The 22,978-nt window shown below is 38.9% G+C and overlaps 1 long non-coding RNA gene across 1 annotated transcript in view; it reads left to right on the plus strand.

Moving 5' to 3' along the window:
• Positions 1–20,989, plus strand: part of LOC307184545 — a 60,068-nt gene extending 39,079 nt beyond the window's left edge. The window contains exon 5 of the long non-coding RNA XR_013827741.1: positions 20,894–20,989. This is a non-coding gene — a long non-coding RNA (uncharacterized lncRNA). The remainder of the gene's footprint in view (positions 1–20,893) is intronic.
• Positions 20,990–22,978: the final 1,989 nt, after the last annotated feature.

Below are 22,978 nucleotides of genomic sequence, written 5' to 3' on the forward strand. Positions count from 1 at the left end.
ATGAGCATATAACTTAGTTTTCACATTAATGAGATGTATGGGAAATCTTGTGTGTGTGTGTGTGTATGTGTGTGTGAGTGAGTTTTTTTCCTTTCCTGGTAAAAGAGGATACGTTGGAAGAGAGGTTCTCTGTTCTTTTGTTCTTCTCTCTTTCTTCCTGGAGTTGAGGAAACTGTGTCCATCGAGGAACACCTGAGTATAGCAGAGGGGAAATGAACCTGAGTGCCTGATGCCAATGTGCTACTCAATTAACCAACTCTGGACTGTCTTACCTCTGAGTTTTGTATCATTCGAAAGAATACATTTTTTTTTCTGTCAGTGGATATATATATTTTTTAACATCTTTATTGGAGTATAATTGCTTTACATTGCTGTGTTAGTTTCTGCTGTATAACGAAGTGAATCAGCTGCAAGTAAAGAATACATTTTTATTTTTAAGCTGATTGGTTTTTTTTTTTACTTGTTAAAAGTGTCTTAACTGATGTGGATGTGGTGTGTATGGAGCATGAGGAGGACTGAATGTGGTAAAAGTTTGGGTAAAAAGAAGAAAATAGTTCAAGTCACCCTTTATGAAACTGTAGGTACACAGCAGCAAGTGTTAAGTGGGTACAGGTGGAAAGCAGCCCACATCTACCTGGTGTTTCCTCTGTACCTTCTGCTGTGGCTTTATTTGCTCTGTATGCATCCCAAATGATGGGAGACATACCTTAATTGCTGACTCTTTTTTGCAGAGTCCATATCTAGAAGACTCTGAGCCATAAAACACTTACCCTACCTTTCACTTTTGGAAGGAAGTTTGGCAGGTCAAGTTGGCTCTATATCTCATGTGAAATCAGGTGGTGTATTGTTTGAACATAATTTTTACTCAATCCTGATGTCCAGGTTGTATCCCACACCAATTAGATCAGAATCTCTGGGGTTGGGAACCAAGTGTGAGTGTTTTTAAAGCTTCCCAAATAAATTCCAGTATGCAGTCACAGTTGAGAACTCACTCTTCCAACTTTTGTCGTCCTATGAGTGAAGCAAACCCCAAATCAAATGTGTAGACAAGGGGAAAGAAGGCATAGGAAAGAAAAGACTATGGAGGTATTCATTATCTATTGCTACGTAACAAATTACTCCCTAATTTAACAGCTTAGAGCAACAACCTTTCTTATTCTCATTTCTGTGGATTAGGAGTCTGGGAACAACTTAGCTGGTTGTCGTGGCTAAGGGCCTCATGCAGCTGCAGTCAAGCTATTGGCCAAGGCGGCAGTCATCTGAAAGCTTGAATGGAGCTGGTGAATCTTCTTTTAAGATGCCTAGCCCTATGGCTGTTGATAGGAGGCCTCTGCTCTTTGCTAGCTGTTGGCAGGGGGTATTAGCAACTTGCCAAGAGCTTTCCTCTCTAGAGCTGTTTAAGTGTCCTTGAAACATGGCAGCTGGCTTCCCCCAAGCAAGTAATTCAAGAGAAAGCTTCGAAGTCATACACCATCATTTCCACAATATCCTATTGGTTATACAGGTCAGCCCTATTCAATGTGAGATGGGACTACAAAGGTCTGGAGTCTGGAATCATTGGGTCTATCTAGGCTACTACACTGGGATAAAAATAAATAAATATTTGTCTTTATTTTAAGGGTGGATGTCTGTTAAGCTGAATAATATGAACCCAAGCTTGTGGTTTCCTTGAAGACCCTTTGTCAGAATCAAAATGCTCTAGAGCAGCCCTACCAATTTCTCAAACACCAGGTGGCTGGGCAGAGCCTTCGGGGTATCTTAAAGGACATTATTCAAAGGCACAGTGCTCTTTACCGAAGTCCAACTCTCCCGTTACTTGAACTCATTTTGTCCAGATTCAGATCAGCTGAGGCTAGTAGCTGGTGCTTAGCAGCAAATAAATAAGATGTGAACTTCACTAGCACTGATTCCTCTGAAAATGATACTACTTAATGATAACTACCAATTGCATATAGCTACAAAAGAGACCTCTGACATTAAGAAGCATGACTGAATGATTTGAAATTGAGTCTTCTCCCTCACCTTTTGGATGTGGAATAACAAGGGTCTTCAAAGCAGTCTTCTTTATAATCCCTTACCAACAGAGTCACTTACTCTATCCCAACCAGATGCCACCTATATACTGATATTGCCAAATATGCGTTTCTATCCCAGATTTCTCCTACCAAATGCCAGACTTGCATAGGCAACTGCCTATTTGACATCTCCTCTTGAGTGACTAATGGGAATCCCAATTTTATTTGTCCAAAACCAAATTATGTTTTTAAATTTAAAAAATGTCCTGCTTTATTGAGCTATAGTTGACATTAACATTGTGTAAGTTTAAGATGTACAGTGTGATGATTTGATATACATATATATTGTGCTGTATTTACCACAATAAGGTTAGTGAACACATCCTTCATCTCCCATAATTACCATTTTGTTTTTGTTGTATGGTGAGAACATTAAAGCTCTATGCTCATAGCAACTTTCAAGTATATAATACAATATTGTTAAATGTAGTCACCATGCTGTAATTAGATCCTCAGAACTTATTAATCTTATATTGAAAAATTATACCCTCTGACCAACATCTCCCTGTTTTCCCCATCCCTCAGCCCTGGCAACCACCATTCTCTCTCTGTTACCGTGAGTTTAATGTTTTTAAAGTTTACATATAAGTGATATCATACAGTATTTATCTTCCTCTGTGTGACTTATTTCACTTAGCATAATACCCTCAGAATTCATTCATGTTGTCACAATGGGAGGATTTTCTTCTTTTTTTTATGGCCGAATAATATTCCATTATTTATCTATACACCACATTTCCTTTATCCATTCATCCATCAACAGACACTTAAGTCATTTCCATGTCTTGGCTACTGTGAATAATGCTACAGTGAACATGGGACTGCAGATATCTCTTTGAGATGGTGAGTTCATCTCCTTTGGATATATGCCTAGAAGTGGAAATGCTGTATTGTATGATAGTTCTATTTTTAATTCCATACTGTAAAATCAAATTCTTAATTTCTTTCTCTACATTTGTTCCTCATTTTCTTCTCTTTCTTAGTATCTGCAATTCCATTCTTCCAGTTGATCATGTAAAAAATCTGGAGTCATCCTTACCTCTCTTTCTCTCATACCCCACATGCAACAATCTATCCACAACCTTCTTCTTTCTCCTTTCAAATTATTTCTTGAATCAAACTATTTCTCACTACCTCCACCACTCCTATGCTGGTCCACCTCATCTATTGCTTAGAAGTGCGATAGCATTTTAATGCATCTCTCTGCTCTAACTCTGCCCTTATAACCTCTTTTCCATAGAGCATTAAAAATGAGAGACAGGTGTTGTCAGTTCTCTTTTCAAAACTTTAAGATGGTTTCACATTTAAAAAATTCTTGCTCTGGTCTACAGTTCCTAACATCTTCTACCATCTCCCCTTACACTACTCCACTCTATTCCAGTCCATTCCACTCTACTCCATCACACTGGCCTCCTTGCTATTCCTTGCACATCAAGCACACTCATTCGTCCCTCAGGGCCTTTACACTACCTCTTCTCATGTCTGTAATTTTCTCCCCCATGTATCTGTTCAGTGTGCTTTCTTCCTCCTTTTAGAACTCAGCTTAAGTATCTTTCTAAATAGGAGGCTCTTCCTTATCTTCATATGTAAAGAGTATTTTTTTCAACGTCATCTATCCCTTTATAATGCTCTAATGAAAAATAGACTCATCCTAGGAAACATACCCCAAAATACAAGCATAGTGATAAGTCAGAAAGATTTATTTGACAGCAGGTGGTGTCTGTAAGATATATCAGGAAGTACAATCAATTCTTTCCACAATTATACTGGAAGCAAAATTTGTTTTCATGTTATTGGGAGAAAACCAATTAGCCTAGGGTTACTGATCTGGAAGGATAGGTCAGTCAGCAAACATGGTAAGCCAAGCACCAAACTACTTCCATCAGCAGGGTCATGATAGTACAAAAGGTGGATGTGTAAAGCATATTTGCTCATGGAAATAAGGGGCTGGCATCACTACCCTTGTTACTGAATCAAACTTGGGTCCACTTGCCTGTGCACAGTAAAGCCAATCTGCTGACACAGGGTTGTGGTGAAGGAAAGTGCTGAATTTAATGCAGGGTGCCAAGCAAGGAGTCCAGGCAGCTAGTGCTTGAAAGACCTGAATTCCCTGAAGGCTTTCAAGGAAAGGTTTTTAAAGACAGGGTGAGGAAGGGGGTCAGCTTGTGGACATTATTCTGACTCCTTGTTGGTGAGGTAATTGGGAGCCAACATCATGAACATTCTGGTTCCAACCAGTCTGTGGTCCACTGCTTGTGGGCAACCATACAGTTAACTTCTTCCACCTGTTGGGGGTTTCAGTATCTGCAAAACAGCTCAAAGAACCTGGCTTAGAATATTATCTAGAGCCCTTAGGGAGGAATTAAAGGTCCTTGACTTTAATGGCTAAACTATTATTTTTTTTGTCTTTCTTGACTGTTTTCCTTTCTTTCTGCATTTTCTCACTTCTCTGATTAAATTTATTCTTTGACTAAAGTTTTTGTACAGACAAAAGGCAGGTGGAGGACATGGTGAAGAGTCCTGTTCTGGGAGAACCCCATAGGGTCCTTCTCGGTTACACCCTAAGGGAGGTAGTCCCAGAGAACAAGGATAAAGTCAAAGAAGGGACAAGGAAGGGAGGGGCTTTGGTTTTATATAAATTTATAAAACTAAGTGTGCCTTTTTGAGGATGTCTTAGGCTGTTGCAAATCTACTTCCTTGTTGTTTTGCCTTCTCTACCAGTTGGTAGAGCTTCGAGGCTAATTCTTAGACTAGGAGATGGTGGAGTTTGCTCCCTTTTTAAGTTGGTGAGTTGAATTGGGCTGCTGTGGTTATGATATGCTGTGAGCTACTGGTTTCTAACTCAGCAATGATACAGGTTGTGTCTATACAAACAAACAAGTTTTAGAGGTCAGTATCCAAAGAAATTAAGTAAAATAATTTAAAATTTGAACTAATTTGACATTTTTGGTCTGATGTATCCATCAATCCTATAAAGAGTTCACTTGTTTATGTGTATACTATCACAATATCAGGCACTGTTATTTTCCCATGATCCTGCTCTATCAGTGATTTCAAGAACCAAGGTAAATGGGGAGAGAGAAGAATGAAGAATGGACTTTTAAAAAATTTTTGGCAGACTGTAATGTGACTAGGGACAACTTTATTTTGTAATGATCCATTAGCCCTCTCTTCCTTTTTTTTTTTTTTTGCAGTTATTTTAATAGAGAAGATAGACTGGGCAATCTGTGGCTCATTCTTTTTTTTTTTTTAATGTTTTTCTTGGAAAAGAAATTAGCCTGAAACAGGTACATGAAATTGTTTTATTTTTCTCTCACTATTTCTGTTATTTTCATTGCATCAGTAATGCGGAAAGCATTGTCAGTTTTTCTTTCTCGTTTTCTTTCGTCTCTCTTTTTTTGCTTTAAAAAGAGGTAGAAATTTTAAAAAACAAAGAGGTAGAAATGAGTTAACCTATAAGCATGTAAAGAAAGTGGACATTTAAGTAGAAAAATACAAAGTTCAACCTTAATTGTATTTTAACCTTATATTGCTAAAATGCACTAGTCTATTCTTAAGCCTGAAAGATTAGCAAGCTGATAGAATGGTAATGATTTTAATTTTAGAATTATGATTTTAGCATTAGAGATTTTTTTAACATCTTTATTGGAGTATAATTGCTTTAAAATGGTGTTTCTGCTTTATAACAAAGTGAATCAGGTATACATACACATATGTTTCCATATCTCTACCCTCTTGCATCTCCCTCCCTCCCACCCTCCCTATCCCACCCCTCTAGGTGGTCACAAAGCACTGAGCTGATCTCCCTGTGCTATGCGGCTGCTTCCCACTAGCTATCTGTTTTACGCTTGGTAGTGTATATATGTCCATGCCACTCTCTCACTTTGTCCCAGCTTACCCTTCCCCCTCCACATATCCTCAAGCCCATTCTCTAGTAGGTCTGTGTCTTTATTCCTGTCTTACCCCTAGGTTCTTCGTGACATTCTTTTTTCTTAGATTCCATATATATGTGTTAGCATACGGTATTTGTCTTTCTCTTTCTGACTTACTTCACTCTGTATGACAGACTCTGGGTCCATCCACCTCACTACAAATAACTCAGTTTCATTTCTTTTTATGGCTGAGCAATATTCCATTGTATATATGTGACACATCTTCTTCATCCATTCATCTGATGATGGACACTTAGGTAGCTTCCATCTCCTGGCTATTGTAAATAGAGCTGCAATGAACATTTTGGTACATGACTCGTTTTGAATTATGGTTTTCTCAGTGTATATGCCCAGTGGGATAGCTGGGTCATATGGTAGTTCTATTTGTAGTTTTTTAAGGAACCTCCATACTGTTCTCCATAGTGGCTGTACCAATTCACATTCCCACCAGCAGTGCAAAAGGGTTCCCTTTTTTCCACACCCTCTCCAGCATTTATTGTTTCTAGATTTTTTGATGATGGCCATTCTGACCGGTGTGAGATGATATCTCATTGTAGTTTTGATTTGCATTTCTCTAATGATTAATGATGTTGAGCATCCTTTCATGTGTTTGTTGGCAATCTATATATCTTCTTTGGAGAAATGTCTATTTAGGTCTTCTGCCCATTCTTGGATTGGGTTGTTTGTTTTTTTGTTATTGAGCTGCATGAGCTGCTTATAAATTTTGGAGATTAATCCTTTGTCAGTTGCTTCAATTGCAAATATTTTCTCCCATTCTGAGGGTTGTCTTTTCATCTTGTTTATGGTTTCCTTTGCCGTGCAAAAGCTTTGAAGTTTCATTAGGTCCCATTTGTTTATTTTTGTTTTTATTTCTATTTCTCTAGGAGGTGGATCAAAAAGGATCTTGCTGTGATTTATGTCATAGAGTGTTCTGCCTCTGTTTTCCTCTAAGAGTTTGAGAGTTTCTGGCCTTATATTTAGGTCTTTAACCCATTTTGAGCTTATTTTTGTGTATGGTGTTAGGGAGTGTTCTAATCTCATACTTTTACATGTACCTGTCCAGTTTTCCCAGCACCACTTATTGAAGAGGCTGTCCTTTCTCCACTGTATATTCCTGCCTCCTTTATCAAAGATAAGGTGACAATATGTGCATGGGTTTATGTCTGGGCTTTCTATCCTGTTCCATTCATCTATATTTCTGTTTTTGTGCCAGTACCATACTGTCTTGATTACTGTAGCTTTGTAGTATAGTCTGCAGTCAGGCAGCCTGGTTCCTCCAGCTCTGTTTTCATTCTCAAGATTGCTTTGGCTATTCAGGGTCTTTTGTGTTTCCATACAAATTGTGAAATTTTTTGTTCTAGTTCTGTGAAAAATGCCATTGGTAGTTTGATAGGGATTGCACTGAATATGTAGATTGCTTTGGGTAGTAGAGTTGTTTTCACAATGTTGATTCTTCCAATCCAAGAACATGGTATATCTCTCCATCTATTTGTATCATCTTTAATTTCTTTCATCAGTGTTTTATGATTTTCTGCATACAGGTCTTTTGTCTCCTTAGGTAGGTTTATTCCTAGATACTTTATTCTTTTTGTTGCAATGGTAAATGGGAGTGTTTTCTTAATTTCACTTTCAGATTTTTCATCATTAGTGTTTAGGAATGCCAGAGATTTCTGTGCATTAATTTTGTATCCTGCTACTTTACCAAATTAATTGATTAGCTCTAGTAGTTTTCTGGTAGCATCTTTAGGATTCTCTCTATATAGTATCATGTCATCTGCAAACAGTGACAGCTTTACTTCTTCTTTTCCGATTTGGATTCCTTTTATTTCCTTTTCTTCTCTGATTGCTGTGGCTAAGACTTCCAAAACTATGTTGCATAAGAGTGGTGAGAGTGGGCAACCTTGTCTTGTTCCTGATCTTAGTGGAAATGGTTTCAGTTTTTCACCATTGAGGACGATGTTGGCTGTGGGTTTGTCATATATGGCCTATGTTATATTGAGGAAATTTACCTCTATGCCTACTTTCTGCAGGGTTGTTATCATAAATGGGTGTTGAATTTTGTCGAAAGCTTTCTCTGCATCTATTAAGATGATCATATGGTTTTTCTCCTTCATTCTGTTAATATGGTGTACCACGTTGATTGACTTGCGTATATTGAAGAATCCTTGCATTCCTGGAATAAACTCCACTTGATCATGTTGTATGATCCTTTTAATGTGCTGTTGGATTCTGTTTGCTAGTATTTTGTTGAGGATTTTTGCATCTGTGTTCATCAGTGATATTGGCCTGTAGTTTTCTTTCTTTGTGACATCCTTGTTTGGTTTTGGTATCAGGGTGATGGTGACCTCGTAGAATGAGTTTGGGAGTATTCCTCCCTCTGCTATATTTTGGAAGAGTTTGAGAAGGATAGGTGTTAGCTCTTCTCTAAATGTTTGATAGAATTCGCCTGTGAAGCTATCTGGTCCTGGGCTTTTCTTTGTTGGAAGATTTTTAATCACAGTTTCAATTTCAGTGCTTGTGATTGGTCTGTTCATATTTTCTATGTCTTCCTGAATCAGTCTTGGCAGGTTGTGCATTTCTAAGAATTTGTCCATTTCTTCCAGGTTTTCCATTTTATTGGTATAGAGTTGCTTGTAGTAATCTCTCATGATCTTTTGTATTTCTACAGTGTGACTTGTTACTTCTCCGTTTTCATTTCTAATTCTATTGATTTGAGTCTTCTCACTCTTTTTCTTGATGAGTCTGGCCAATGGTTTATCAACTTCATTTATCTTCTCAAAAACCAGCTTTTAGTTTTATTGATCTTTGCTATCATTTCCTTCATTTCTTTTTCATTTATTTCTGATCTGATCTTTATGATTTCTTTCCTTCTGCTAACTTTGGGTTTTCTTTTGTTCTTCTTTCTCTAATTGCTTTAGGTGCAAGGTTAGGTTGTTTATTTGAGATGATTCCTGTTTCTTAAGGTAGGATTCTATTGCTATTGTATTGCTAAACTTCCCTCTTAGAACTGCTTTTGCTGCATCCCATAGGTTTTGGGTTGTCGTGTCTCCATTGTCATTTGTTTCTAGGTATTTTTTGATTTGCTCTTTGATTTCTTCAGTGATCACTTCGTTATTAGGTAGTGTATTGTTTAGCCTCCATGTGTTTGTATTTTTTACAGATCTTTTCCTGTAATTGATATCTAGTCTCCTAGCGTTGTGGTCGGAAAAGATACTTGATACAATTTCAATTTTCTTAAATTTACCAAGGCTTGATTTGTGACCCAAGATATGATCTATCCTGGAGAATGTTCCATGAGCACTTGAGAAAAATGTGTATTCTGTTGTTTTTGGATGGAGTGTCCTATAAATATCAATTAAGTCCATCTTGTTTAATGTATCATTTAAAGCTTGTGTTTCCTTATTTATTTTCATTTTGGATGATCTGTCCACTGGTGAAATTGGGGTATTAAAGTCCCCTACTATGAATGTGTTACTGTCGATTTCCCCTTTTATGGATGTTAGTATTTGCCTATGTATTGAGGTGCTCCTATGTTGGGTGCATAAATATTTACAATTGTTATATCTTCTTCGTCGATTGATCCCTTGATCATTATGTAGTGTCCTTCTTTGTCTCTTCTAATAGTCTTTATTTTAAAATCTGTTTTGTCTGATATGAGAATTGCTACTCCAGCTTTCTTTTGATTTCCATTTGCATGGAATATCTTTTTCCATCCCCTAACTTTCAGTCTGTATGTGTCCCTAGGTCTGAAGTGGGTGTCTTGTAGACAGCATATATATGGGTCTTGTTTTTGTATCCATTCAGCCAGTCTGTGTCTTTTGGAGGGAGCATTTAATCCATTTACATTTAAGGTAATCATTGATAAGTATGTTCCTATTCCCATTTTCTTAATTGTTTTTGGTTCGTTATTGTAGGTCTTTTCCTTCTCCTGTGTTCCTTGCCTCTAGAAGTTCCTTTAGCATTTGTTGTAAAGCTGGTTTGGTGGTGCTGAACTCTCTCAGCTTTTGCTTGTCTGTAAAGGTTTTAATTTCTCCATCAAATCTGAATGAGATCCTTGCTGGGTAGAGTAATCTTGGTTGTAGGTTTTTCTCCTTCATCACTTTAAATATGTCCTGCCAGTCCCTTCTGGCTTGCAGAGTTTCTGCTGCTGTTAACCTTATGGGGATTCCCTTGTGTGTTATCTGTTGTTTTCCCCTTGCTGCTTTTAATATGTTTTCTTTGTATTTAATTTTTCATAGTTTGGTTAATATGTGTCTTGGCTTGTTTCTCCTTGGATTTATCCTTTATGGGAATCTGTGTGCTTCCTGGACTTGATTAACTATTTCCTTTCCCATATTAGGGAAGTTTTCAACTATAATCTCTTCAAATATTTTCTCAGTCCCTTTCTTTTTCTCTTCTTCTTCTGGGACCCCTATAATTCGAATGTTAGTGCGTTTAATGTTGTCCCAGAGGTCTCTGAGACTGTCCTCAGTTCTTTTCATTCTTTTTTCTTTATTCTGCTCTGCAGTAGTTATTTCCACTGTTTTATCTTCCAGGTCCCTTATCTGTTCTTCTGCCTCAGTTATTCTGCTATTGATCCCATCTAGAGTATTTTTAATTTCATTTATTGTGTTGTTCATCGTTGTTTGTTTCATCTTTAGTTCTTCTAGGTCCTTGTTAAGTGTTTCTTTCATTTTCTCTGTTCTATTTCCAAGATTTTGGATCATCTTTACTATCATTATTCTGAATTCTTTTTCAGAATTCTTTTTCAGACTGCCTATTTCTTCTTCATTTGTTAGGTGTGGTGGGTTTTTATCTTGGTCCTTCATCTGCTGTGTGTTTTTCTTCTTCTCATTTTGCTTATCTTACTGTGTTTGGGGTCTCCTTTTTGCAGGCTGCAGGTTCATAGTTCCCATTGTTTTTTGTTTCTGTCCCCATTGGCTAAAGTTGGTTCAGTGGGTTGTGTAGGCTTCCTGGTGGAGGGGACTAGTGCCTGTGTTCTAGTGGATGCGGCTGGATCTTGTCTTTCTGGTGGGCAGGTCCACGTCTGGTGGTATGTTTTGGGGTGTCAGTGGAGTTATTATGATTTTAGGCAGCGTCTCGCTAATGGGTGCGGTTGTGTTCCTGTCTTGCTAGTTGTTTGCATAGGGTGTCCAGCACTGTAGCTTGCTGGTCGTTGAGTGAAGCTGCGTGTTGGTGTTGAGATGGAGATCTCTGGGAGACTTTTGCCATTTGATATTATGTGGAGCTGGGAGGTCTCTTGTGGACCAGTGTCCTGAAGTTGGCTCTCCCACTTCAGAGGCACAGCACTGAGTCCTGGCTGCAGCACCAAGAGCCTTTCATCCACATGGCTCAGAATAAAAGGGAGAAAAAGTACAAAGAAAGAAAGAAAGAGGATAAAATAAAATAAAGTAAGATAAAATAAAGTTATTGAAATAAAAAATAATTATTAAGAAAAAAAAATTTTTTTAAGGAAAAAAAATAAAAACGGACAGACAGAACCCTAGGACAAATGGTGAAAGCAAAGCTATACAGATGAAATCTCACACAGAAGCATACACATACACACTCACAAGAAGAGGAAAAGGGGAAAAAATAATATATCTTGTTATAAAAGTCCACCTCCTCAATTTGGGATGATTCGTGGTCTATTCAGGTATTCCACAGATGCAGGGTACATCAAGTTGATTGTGGAGATTTAATCCACTGCTCCTGAGGTTGCTGGGGGAAATTTCCCTTTCTCTTCTTTGTTTGCACAGCTCCCGGGTTTCAGCTTTGGGTTTAGACCCGCCGCTGCGTGTAGGTCACCTGAGGGCGTCTGTTCTTCGCTCAGAGAAGATGCGGTTAAAGGAGCAGTTGATTCGGGGGCTCTGGCTCACTCAGGCCGTGCGGGAGGGAGGGGTATGGATGCGGGGTGAGCCTGCGGCGGCAGAGGCCAATGTGATGTTGCACCAGGCTGAGGCATGCTGTGTGTTCTCCCTGGGAAGTTGTCCCTGGATCACGGGACCCTGGCAGTGGGGGCTGCACAGGCTCCCGGGAGGGGAGGTGTGGATAGTGACCTGTGCTCACACACAGGCTTCTTGGTGGCGGCAGCAGCGGCCTTAGCGTCTCATGCCCGTCTCTGGGGTCCGCGCTGGTATCTGCGGCTCGCGCCCGTCTCTGGGGCTCTTTTAAGCAGCGCTCTTAATCGCCTCTCCTCGCGCATCAGGAAACAAAGCGGGAAGAAAAAGTCTCTTGGCTCTTTGGCAGGTCCAGACTTTTCCCCGGACTCCCTCCCGGCCAGCACTAACCCCCTGCAGGCTGTGTTCACGCCGCCAGTCCTCTCCCTGCGCTTCGACCGAAGCCCGATCGTCAGCTCCGAGCCCCGCCCACCCTGGCGGTTGAGCAGACAAGCCTCGGGCTGGTGAGTGCTTGTAAGCACCGATCCTCAGTGCGAAAATCTCTCCGCATTGCCCTCTACACCCCTGTTGCTGTGCTCTCCTCCGAGGCGCCGAAGCTCCCCTGTTCCGCCACCCGCAGTCTGCGCCCACGAAGGGGCTTCCTAGTGTGTGGAAATCTTTCCTCCTTCACAGCTCCCTCCCACTGGTAAGGTCCCGTCCCTATTCTTTTGTCTCTGTTTATTCTTTTTTCTTTTGCCCTACCCAGGTATGTGGGGAGTTTCTTGCCGTTTGGGAGGTCTGAGGTCTTCTGTCAGCGCTCAGTAGGTGTTCTGTAGGAGTTGTTCCACGTGTAGATGTATTTCTGATGTATCTGTGGGGAGGAAGGTGATCTCCGCGTCTTACTCTTCCGCCATCTTCCCCCTCTCCTGCCTTCTGTGTTGTTTTTAAATCTAGGACGAGAGTAACAAAATAAAGAAAAATTGTGACTGATATTGGATTCATATCAAGTATGCTCATATTCAGACTTCAAATGATATGAAATGCAAATTTCATGGCAATTAAGATTAGCATATTCAGAAAACAACATATTCTGAGATTATTATCCTTCACATTTTAATACTTAGACGTGTAATACATTTTGAGTATATAATCATGACATTGCCAGGTTTTTATGCATAAAAGGGAAAACTTCATCTGTTATTTATAACTACAAATACCTAATAATCTTCTTTGTGTCTTCCCCTAGTAAAAGAAATATCCATTCCTTTGACTTGGTGATCAGTGTTTGATGATTTACCATTTCTTTGTCCTTTTTGAGCAAATACTATACTTTCCATAGAAAGAGCTGGGATAAATTATGAGAAGCAGGATGACATGTCAAGCAACAAATAAGGAAAGTAAGTTAGGGTTTTCAAGGGTCTGTCTTCAGTGTGGGAGAGGGTTTTCCTTCGGTCTCTGGGAAACACATTCTAATCTTTAGCTGGAATTGTGGCATGTTTCCTCTTGGTAACGAGAGTGAGGCAGGCTTTAAATTAGATAGCAGAGTACTTTCAGGATGGGGGCCTCGTGCTATGCATAGGGAGTTGTTTTTTTTCTCTGCTTTGGCCCTTTGTGGATAAGTTAGGCTGGAGTGTGCTCCTTAATTCTCCATTCTATAAACAGAATGCACTCACTCATATACAGAGCTTTGTTAAAGCTAAAAACACTTTCAAGAACTTATTGAAATGATTACACGAAACTTTAAAGTATTATCCTTTACCTTAAGTCTGGCTCGTTATCAGTGTCCACCTATTTTGAAAAAGAACAATGTTTTAAAGACTAGTACCATGAAAAGAATTGGCTCCAAAAACAAGTTACAGTCTTTCTTGCTCCAAAAATATTGGGAATTCTTGGCAAACTGGGTCCATGAGTGAAAGCTGCCGATAGGAAGAGAAGTTTGAAACAGCCCACCCAATAAGTCAGAATGACGGTCAAACAGGAATGACATTTAAACAGCCCACCCAATAAGTCAGAAATTAACCCCGGATCAACAAATTACAAATTAAGTGATTTCTGCCCTAAATTAGGACTAACTGGACTCAAAAGTCATTTATATCAATTCATATCCACCCCATCCCCCCACCTCCCCTCTCAGCTACAGATCAGGGCTGTAAACTGAGCGCTTGGATGATACCGGTGTATGATAACTGAATCAAATTGCTTTTGTGACACTTTAGGAATCAGTAAATCTGTGTGAAAACTGGTTCAGGCACTAGCTAGGTTACATCAGGGAAAATCACTTAATTATTATGAGCCTTATTTCATCTATAAAATAGGGTACTCTGTTACAGAACTGTTGTAAGATTGAGTTTAATATACAAAACACTTAATACTCTGAGTGACCTCTAGCAAGAATTAAAAACAGGTAGGTATTACTGTTGTCATAGTGGTTAATACCTATGTCATCCTAAATATTAACGGAGTTAATATTGGCTACACTTGTATATTTCAGGACATTTTATTTCTAAAAATGATTCACTACTCTTATTTTTCTTGTCTCTCTTGTTTTCTTTCAACACTTTCCTTAAAACCTCTGCCTACATTGCTTGATTTTTTTCTGATTCTTTTACTAATTGCTTAGTCAGTTATGCCCAGTATTGATAGTTAAGACAAAAGTTTATTTAAGTTTAAAAGTTTATATATGCTGTGCTGTGTCCCCCTGTTTTCACAAAATGATGGTAAATGGGCAGATGGTTGAGCCCTTCCTAAACTGGGAAGGGCATTGGTGGTTGTAAGAAGGGAGATGTCAGTCGTTCTTAACTCGGCTGCACGGGAAGATAGCCTGTCTGGGCTCCACCCTTGAAGATTCTGAGTTAGTGGACCAGGTAGATACTGTGTTTAGTGGGTTTTAACAGCTCTCCAGGTGCCTTTAATATGCCACCAAGATTGAGACTCACTGGGCTTTGGGAGGGAAACTTGGGTTTCTGCAGAATAGCTCTTAGCAAAGCATAAATCTCTGAATCTCTGTATGTTTTCCATAGAGATTAAAGGGCAGTAGGGAGTAAGCACTTGGGAGTAAGTCTTATTAATTTTTTTATGTTGCTTTAGTCCAACCCCCACCGGGGATTTCAAATTCAATTGTGACTTTTAAGGAAAGTCCCTTTTTTACTATTTACATTATCGTTCATAAATGAAAGGCTCCTACCTCAAATGTGAGAGTTAACTGGACTTGTTCTCAGTTATTGAGCTTGGGGCCCAAATTTAGACAACCAGTAAAAATGGACCCTAGTCAGTGTGGACCCCAGTGGTAGTTTGTCATCCTTTTGCTGTCTTGCTAATGCTATCTAAACTAAATTATTTTAGAAGTACATGCTGTTGCATTTCTTTCACTCTTTGGTTAGCGAGTTTTCCCTCAAGCACAGGTGAGATCACCTTTAGTGACGGATAAATCCACAGATGAAGAGAACGTGTGAGTTCCCCAAACCTTCCCATCGGTCCTATGTTGGTCCGTCTCTGCCTCTACATCTTGTTCACGCTGTGGCTGTATGAGAGGGGCCCTTCGTCCAGGACAAACTTGAAGTCTACCTCCTCCATAAACCTTTCTTCCCTCTGACTAATGCAGCCTTTGTGACCCCATCCTCCTCCGCATTCCTGTGTTCACTTACCCCGTGATCTACAACTACTGTGGGCGATTGCTTATACTTTTTTGTGTGTCTGCATCGGTCTTCACTGCAAACTTTAAACTGTTTCAAGCTTAGGAACCTGAAGCCTGATGACTTCAGGAATAAGGTCCTGCATTTCAGTAAGTACTTAATAAATGTGTGACGGTGGTGGTGAAGTAGAAATCACATTTGAGAGAGAAGGGAGGGTGTGGGCTGGATTTATTAGGGAAGATCACAGAGAAGGTAGACCTTGAACAGGGATTCAGGATTGGATAGAATTTCGATTGTTGGAGGAGAGAGCCTTCTACAAAATGTTATTTTTGGTCAAATTTGAATAATCTGTGTAAAACAGACACATATGTACCTGTGGAACCCTCTGAATTCCTAGACCTTCTTAATACCTTCAGAATCTGTCCTAAAATATATATAATATATATAAAATATATTAAATTTTTGCATATTTCAGGTATTACACATATTATGTATTAAATATATAATATATAAAAAATTTACACATTTCAGGTATTTTATATGTATATATATATGTATATATATATATGTGTATACATATATATATATAATTTCCAGTCTCCACGATGAGGGCAAAACATACATCATTGAGCCTTACTACTAAATACAAGCAAGAGAATACATTCACTTTTCTTATTTGTACACTCTCAACTGGAGGGAATTCTAAAGGTTGTTCACTATCACTTTTCCATAATGTGATTGGGGAAGAAGAAGTACTAGTATTATCTTATAGCCTTATCATTTGCTCTTTCAAAATGTATAGCCCAAGCCCCTCACCCACGTGCATTTTGAACTAGCTGTCAGAAACATTGTATTGGAATTGAGAGCTCCAGTGATCTTATTCACTTAAAAAGTCTGTTCAGTATTGCATGTGAAATAAGAACCTTTTAAATTTAACTGTGTATCACAGATTTGTGATGGGGGCCTTGTCATCACTCCCCAGCTCTGACAGTTACGTTAGATGAGTTATTGGAATAGGACGTTCAAGAGGAGGGATGACAAAATCAGCCAGTAACCAGTTTTCAATTATTATGACATTGATGTCTGACAGTGACAAGGTCACAAAACCATTTTCTTGTGTCCACTGGGTTTGGGGCACTAGATTTTTCTGTCCAGCAAGACATTTATTTATTCAAAATTTAAAGCTTAATTTCAGGTTGAGTGCTTTTTAAGTAGGCCCAACTTTTTTTCCCCCTTAAGGATCACTCAGTTTTCTTTACAACATAGATGACCTTGAATCAGGTCTTCCTCTTAAATCTTTCTGTGCTTTTATATTCAGTGTTAGCTGACTCCTCAGTAAATTCAGAGTGGCCAGTTACTTTTCATAATGAAGCTCATGTAAATTGGAGTAGAGCAGAGGTTTTATTAATGAAACTGATCTGTTATTAAAGGTGCTTTGATCATCCTTTCTGAATAGTGAGATAAAGTCAAATAATATAATGTCCCTTGTCAACAGCCTTGATGGTGAAAATGAAGCTTGGAAAATTTACACATGTCAGTTTTTTTTTGAGCAAGGCAGAGCAGTTTATTTCAACTCCTATTCCAGTATTTTATAATCTTTTGTAGAAAATCAGGATCTTCTGTAGGTGGATCAGTCTGACCTAATGAAAATTTTATTCATGTGCAACATGAAACTGAATGGTGGTGTTTTTCAGAGCCCATGAGGAGTGGATTTTCTAGGATTTTCTTACACTGTCATATTTTCTCTTTTTTCCCATGGATATACTCATGGATGTCATGCCATAAATTTGGATTTTTAGTGTGCAAAACTTGGGCAATGTGTTTACTGTCCAGCTCACTTTTTAAAAATCAAATGACAAGATTATTATTACTTTATTTTCATTTTTAAAAATTGAAGTATAGTTGATTTACAATGTTGTATTAGTTTCTGGTGTACAGCCAAGTGATTCAGTTATACATATATAGATTCTTTTTCATATTTTTTCATTACTGTTTATTACAAGATATTGAATATAGCTCCCTGTGCTATACAGTAGAACCTTGTTGTTTATCTATGTTATATATAGTATTGTGTATATGTTAATCCCAAACTCCTAATTTATCCCTCCCCCTTCTCCTTTCCCCTTTTGTAACCATAAGTTTGTTTTCTATGTGAGTTTGTTTCTGTTTGTAAATAAGTTCATTTGTATCATGTTTTAGATTCCATATATAAGTGATATCATATGGTATTTGTCTTTCTCTGACTTACTTTGCTTAGTATGATAATCTCTAGGTCCACCTATGTTGCTGCAAATGGTATTATTTCATTCTTCTGTATGGATGAGTGATGTTCCATTGTGTATATCTATATCTATATATAGATATATGTATGTATATATATATATATATATCAAATGGTAAAATTACTAATGGTGGTTTCACAGGCGCTAGGATAGAAATGAGGTGGTACAGTTAGGAGATCAAGTGGGGGCCTTCTAAGTCCTCAACCTATACTAGCTACTTGCTCTGCCTATTTTAGAATCATCGATTTGCAGAATATGGATATCAAAGCCCCCATCAGTGACCTTATTAATTTATATGTTTGCTGTGAATTACTTCTATATGTTTTATTGTGTCTCTATTTAAAATAATTTAAAAATTTAAAGCATATTTTGGGAAATATGAAAGAAGCAGATGGACTTAAAACATGTTCAGGGATGAATCAACATTTGAAAAATGACATTGCACAGTGCACTGGTAGATAGAGAGAAGTTGAGGATAATTAGAATAAAGCCCAAAGGTGTTTCTGGACTTTGCAGATGAAGGTTATACATCAGGCCCTGGAAAGAGGCGTGATAATGACAGCTGCAGAGCAGAGGAGGAAGCCAGGCTGACACTGGTCATTGGTTAGAGAGGAAGACGGTTGAAGAGCATATGGTGCCCCATGGTATACCAGCTATGAATCTTTTCATTTGCAAGGGAGAGAAAATCAGTTTCTTTTTTAAATATAAAAAAGAGGGAATTTATTAACTTACAAACTGGCTTAATTAAAAAAAAACTGGCTTACATAATTAAAAATCCAGAGAAGTCGTGAATCCAGGTGCACAAGTAGTTATGTCAGAAATCTTTCTCCACCTCTTGTTCTGCTTTCCTGTATTAGTTTCCTCTTCAGGTCCCCGCCCCCCAGCCCCGCCACCAAGAAATGTCTAAGCTATATCTTTCCTGTTTAGCAACCCAAATGGAAAGAGAGTACCTTTTCTAAGGATTCCCACCAGTCCCTGGCCTGATTCTTGTGAATTCAATTTGATTCATTATTCCTTTGTGAACTAAACACCGTAGTCAGGAGATAAAATGATCTGACTTCTCCGGCTGGAACGTGCCCATTTTTGGTGCTTAGGGTAGAGTCAGCTCCACGAACCCAGACCACAAGGACTGAGGGTGTGGAGAAGGGAATTTCCCCAAAAGAAAACAAAAGAATGGGCTATGAAGAAGATAGGTGAACAAAGCAAAACTAAAAAGCAAACAAAGAGGTCCACTGCATATGGTTACAAACAATATCACGATGGAGAATGGTCCTTGCGGAGTGAGAGCTTCAGGAAAAAAAGAAAACAGGCATTGATGTCATTAGAGGAGAATCTGATGAACATTATTCAAGAAATTATAATGCTAATACTCAGTTATGGTTATTAAGAAAATGAATAGCTAAATCAAAGAACATATTTTCATGCAGCTGTCCCAAATAACCAGAAAAACATGGAGGAAGATTGATCAAACTAAAGGATTTTTTCAAAGTTTTCTGGGGGAAACTTTTAGGTCCAAATTATTCATTATCAGTAAGAGTGGGTATTTTTGTGAAAACAGAAAACCTCCTTGCAAAACAACATTCGTTTTTCAGTCTCTACGTCGTATATGTGCCAATTAGTAAAATTACAATGCAGACACAAGCAGCTACGTTTTGCTAACAAAGTACTGCATGCTTGTCTAGAATAACTTAATTTGTCTGGGAGAGAAAAATGTATTGTTACCAAATCCCTTAAGGTGAACTATAGACACAAACTTGTCACTGTTACAGGGACTGGGTTAACATTTCTAAGTTAAATATTGTTTGTGAAATTAATCTAGTTTTCTTTAATTATTTTCTAATGTTTTAAAAAATGAAAATTGTGCCAAGATATAGGAGGTATATACGGCACGGCTTTTGGATTTTTGATAGTCTTTGTTTAATTTTAGAAATAATTTTCCCTGAAAATTTGATATGCGTATCAGAAAACTCAATGCAACACAATGCAGTTCAGACATTATTTATTGAAGACAGGTGCTGCGGAGGATAAAGCAAATAGGACCTGTCCTACTTTCAAGCAATTGAAATTTAGCACAGAAAATATTTCTGTATTTTAAAATCAGGAGTATAATACATAATACATTATTATGATATAAAATAGTTATTGTACAAAATGATATCATGCATAATAGTAGTACATGATTATAATGCATAGTACATGATTGTAATACGTACTAGAGAACAAGTCTGTAAGAGTTGTGTAAGTCAAATGTTCAGAAGAGGAGGACATTTGGCTGGGGAAAGAAAAGAGGGAAGAGTTTTTGAAGGAAGTGCACTTGCCATGTGTCAGATAGGATTATTTGGCAAAGGTTTTTCTATTAGACTAAATAATGTAGAGGCAAGGCATGCATTATAGTATGAGAATAGGATGACGATAATGAAGAGAAGAGGTGAGAGACGAGGCTGGAGAGGAAGACTGAAACCCACAGGAGAATATATACAGTGATTCGCCATCTGGATTTTCTGTGTGGCAACAGACTTAGACCTGGGGTTTGTGGGAGAAGGTAGTAAAAAGATGCCTGAACTCGTGAGCGTGGTGGAACGGGAGACAGTTGATGCCACCAGTATAAAGGCAGGTCAAGAGGAATGGCCAGTTACTGTGAGAGGATGAAGATATGATAAATTTGGGATGAGTTAATTTTGAGTGGCAGGGGATATCCAGGCAGTTAGGGCTGTAACTGAAGAGTAAAGTTTAGGTTAGAAAAAGCCTTTTGCATTATTCTGTCTGGAAGTGATAGTTGAAGGCTTAAGAAGAATGGTTATAAAATTATACAATGGGAGAAAATCTGGGGATAGAGACCGGAAGACTTGGAAGAAAGAAGAGTGAGAGGTGGTCTGTAGATCAGTGGAGGTCAGTTTTTCTGCACTCCGTCTCTGACCCTGTGACCAATCCCTTCTACCGGTGTTTTTGTCACAATCTACTACCTTTCTCTCCCATCAGTTTGTTGGCTTCAGTTTGTCTTAGAATAAGCATAGTAGAGTTTCCTTATTTAATGCAATATTGTATCAGAATCAGGTTTTTAGTTTGGCGCTCAGATTGCTGGTAACTTGATTTATTTTTTGCCTTGCGTTTCAGGATTTTCATCTACTTTGCCTTAGATACATGCTTCTTCTGAACTTGTGATCTGAGGTGTCAGAGTCCATGCAGCAAACCGATGGCAAGTTCAAAGTGGTAAGTAAAAAAGCAGCTTAACAAAGGGGCAATTTGCAATGGTGTCAGTAGGCTTAAGGGAACTGACAAAGAATGGTGAAGCATTCTTTGGTGAAGCATGCTACACCTGCACCTGAATGGACAAAAGGAGGTGGTAGCTATGAAAAGGTGGGGAGAGTTGCAGTCAGGGGAGGGAGTCCATGTGATAGGAGTTGCCACCTTGGGGACAAGAACATAGCCACAGCCAAGCATCACCAGGGAGGGATGCAGGGGGGTAAATTCCCTTACCTCTCCCTTCTCCCACCCTCCATCTCCTACCAGTGCCAACCATTAGCAAACCAATGTGGAAGCCAGAGGGCAAGGGGCCCAGGTGGTACCGTCTGTAGAGGTCAGCTTGCTGGGAAAAAAGTCAGGGTAGAGTGGGTGGAGAGTATGCCTAGAAGGGCAGAAGGGGATACCCATCATGCTTGACTTCCTGGCTTCCTCTTCTCTTTTCTCTTCCTGACTTCTCATAAGAAGATGTTGCTTTACTCTTGCTTGTGCTACTTAGAAAGTGGCTTCTTGCCTCTTATGATCTCTAATAGATAAGAATGGGCATTTCAAAGGCACTACAGACTTGTCAGAAGCTTCTCCCTTTTCATTTTCCTTTACTTTTCCTTCTCCCTCTTAAGCTGTGGAGTGTTAAGAGAATTTAAAGGGAAAAAAGCAGAAGTCCAAAAGATAGGAAGAGGTGCATAGAATATCAAGCTTCTTTCTATGTCTGTGCACAAAAAGCTGATTTTAAACATGACTAAGGCTATTTACAGTTTGACTATTACATATGGTTAAGAATTGGCTTCAGAGTTCTGTATTTTAGCTCAGTTTGATTAGAGGAAATTTTTCTTTTAAAGCCACCTGTAAACACCTTCCTTGTTGTGGGCACTCCTGGCTGCCTGCCCAACATCATTCCCATCCTTCTTCCTTGCTAACAGACTCTCATTTTGATCCAATATTGGTGGCCACGGGCTTTTGAAAAGACTGGCCCTTCTCAGCACCAGGGGTGAATTTTGATTAGTCCAAGAATCGAATTGAGATAGTGTAGGAGGCTAAGTACTATTTTTTTCATGAGTTTCATAATTGTAATTCTGAAACTGAGGACAGAGTGTTCAGGGACGATGTATTCTAAGGAAAGGTTGTGGATCATCTATGAAGAACTTCAAATGATTGATATTCAAAACAAATCTGGTGACTCTGAGTCCATTACCCACATCAAGAGTATAGAAGAAGAAATAAGGGTACTCTTAGAGAGAAGATTGTATTGGAGAGTGTATTTGTCTTCTAGTGCTATCATAACAATATACCACAGACTGCGTGGCTTAAACAGCAGGAATTTATTTTCTTACGGTTCTGGAGGCTAAAGGTCCAGGATAAAGGTGCCGACAGGTTTGGTTTTTGGTGATGTCTCTCTTCCTGGCTTGTAGATTGCTGCCTTCTTGCTGTGTTTTCACATGGCCTTTCCTGTCTGTGAATATGGAGAGCTGTCTGCGTTTCTTCGTCTTCACCAAGCTTATTGGATTCAGGCCCTACCTTTATGACCTCGTTTAAGTTTAACTACCTTCCCAGAGGCTCTATCTCCAAATATCATCAAATTGGGGGTTATGGCCTCAAATCATGAATTCTAGGGGGGGACACAATTCAGTCCATAACAGAGTGGGTTATTGAAGCTGTACTTCTGCTCACTTCAAGCTGAATGAGCAGAGGACTTGAGTAAACTAGTCATAGAGTGTGAGGATGTTTTCAGGGGGAGAAATGGAGCTAGGGCAGTCACAGAGGCCAGGGAGCAGTCAAGTGACCAACACAGAGTACAGGGAGATAGCTCTGTGAGAACCTAATATGGCCCCCATTGATTTGGGAAGTCAGGCATTGCAGGTGAGAGTCTCATTGGAGCTATCCAGTAAAGTGACTGGAAAGGGTTTCAGTGCATATGAGTTGTTTCCTGTTGAATCAATGTATGTATCTGTTTTTACATTA

The sequence above is a fragment of the Stenella coeruleoalba genome (genome assembly GCF_951394435.1).
Source record: "Stenella coeruleoalba genome assembly, chromosome: 3".
Classification (NCBI taxonomy): domain Eukaryota; kingdom Metazoa; phylum Chordata; class Mammalia; order Artiodactyla; family Delphinidae; genus Stenella; species Stenella coeruleoalba.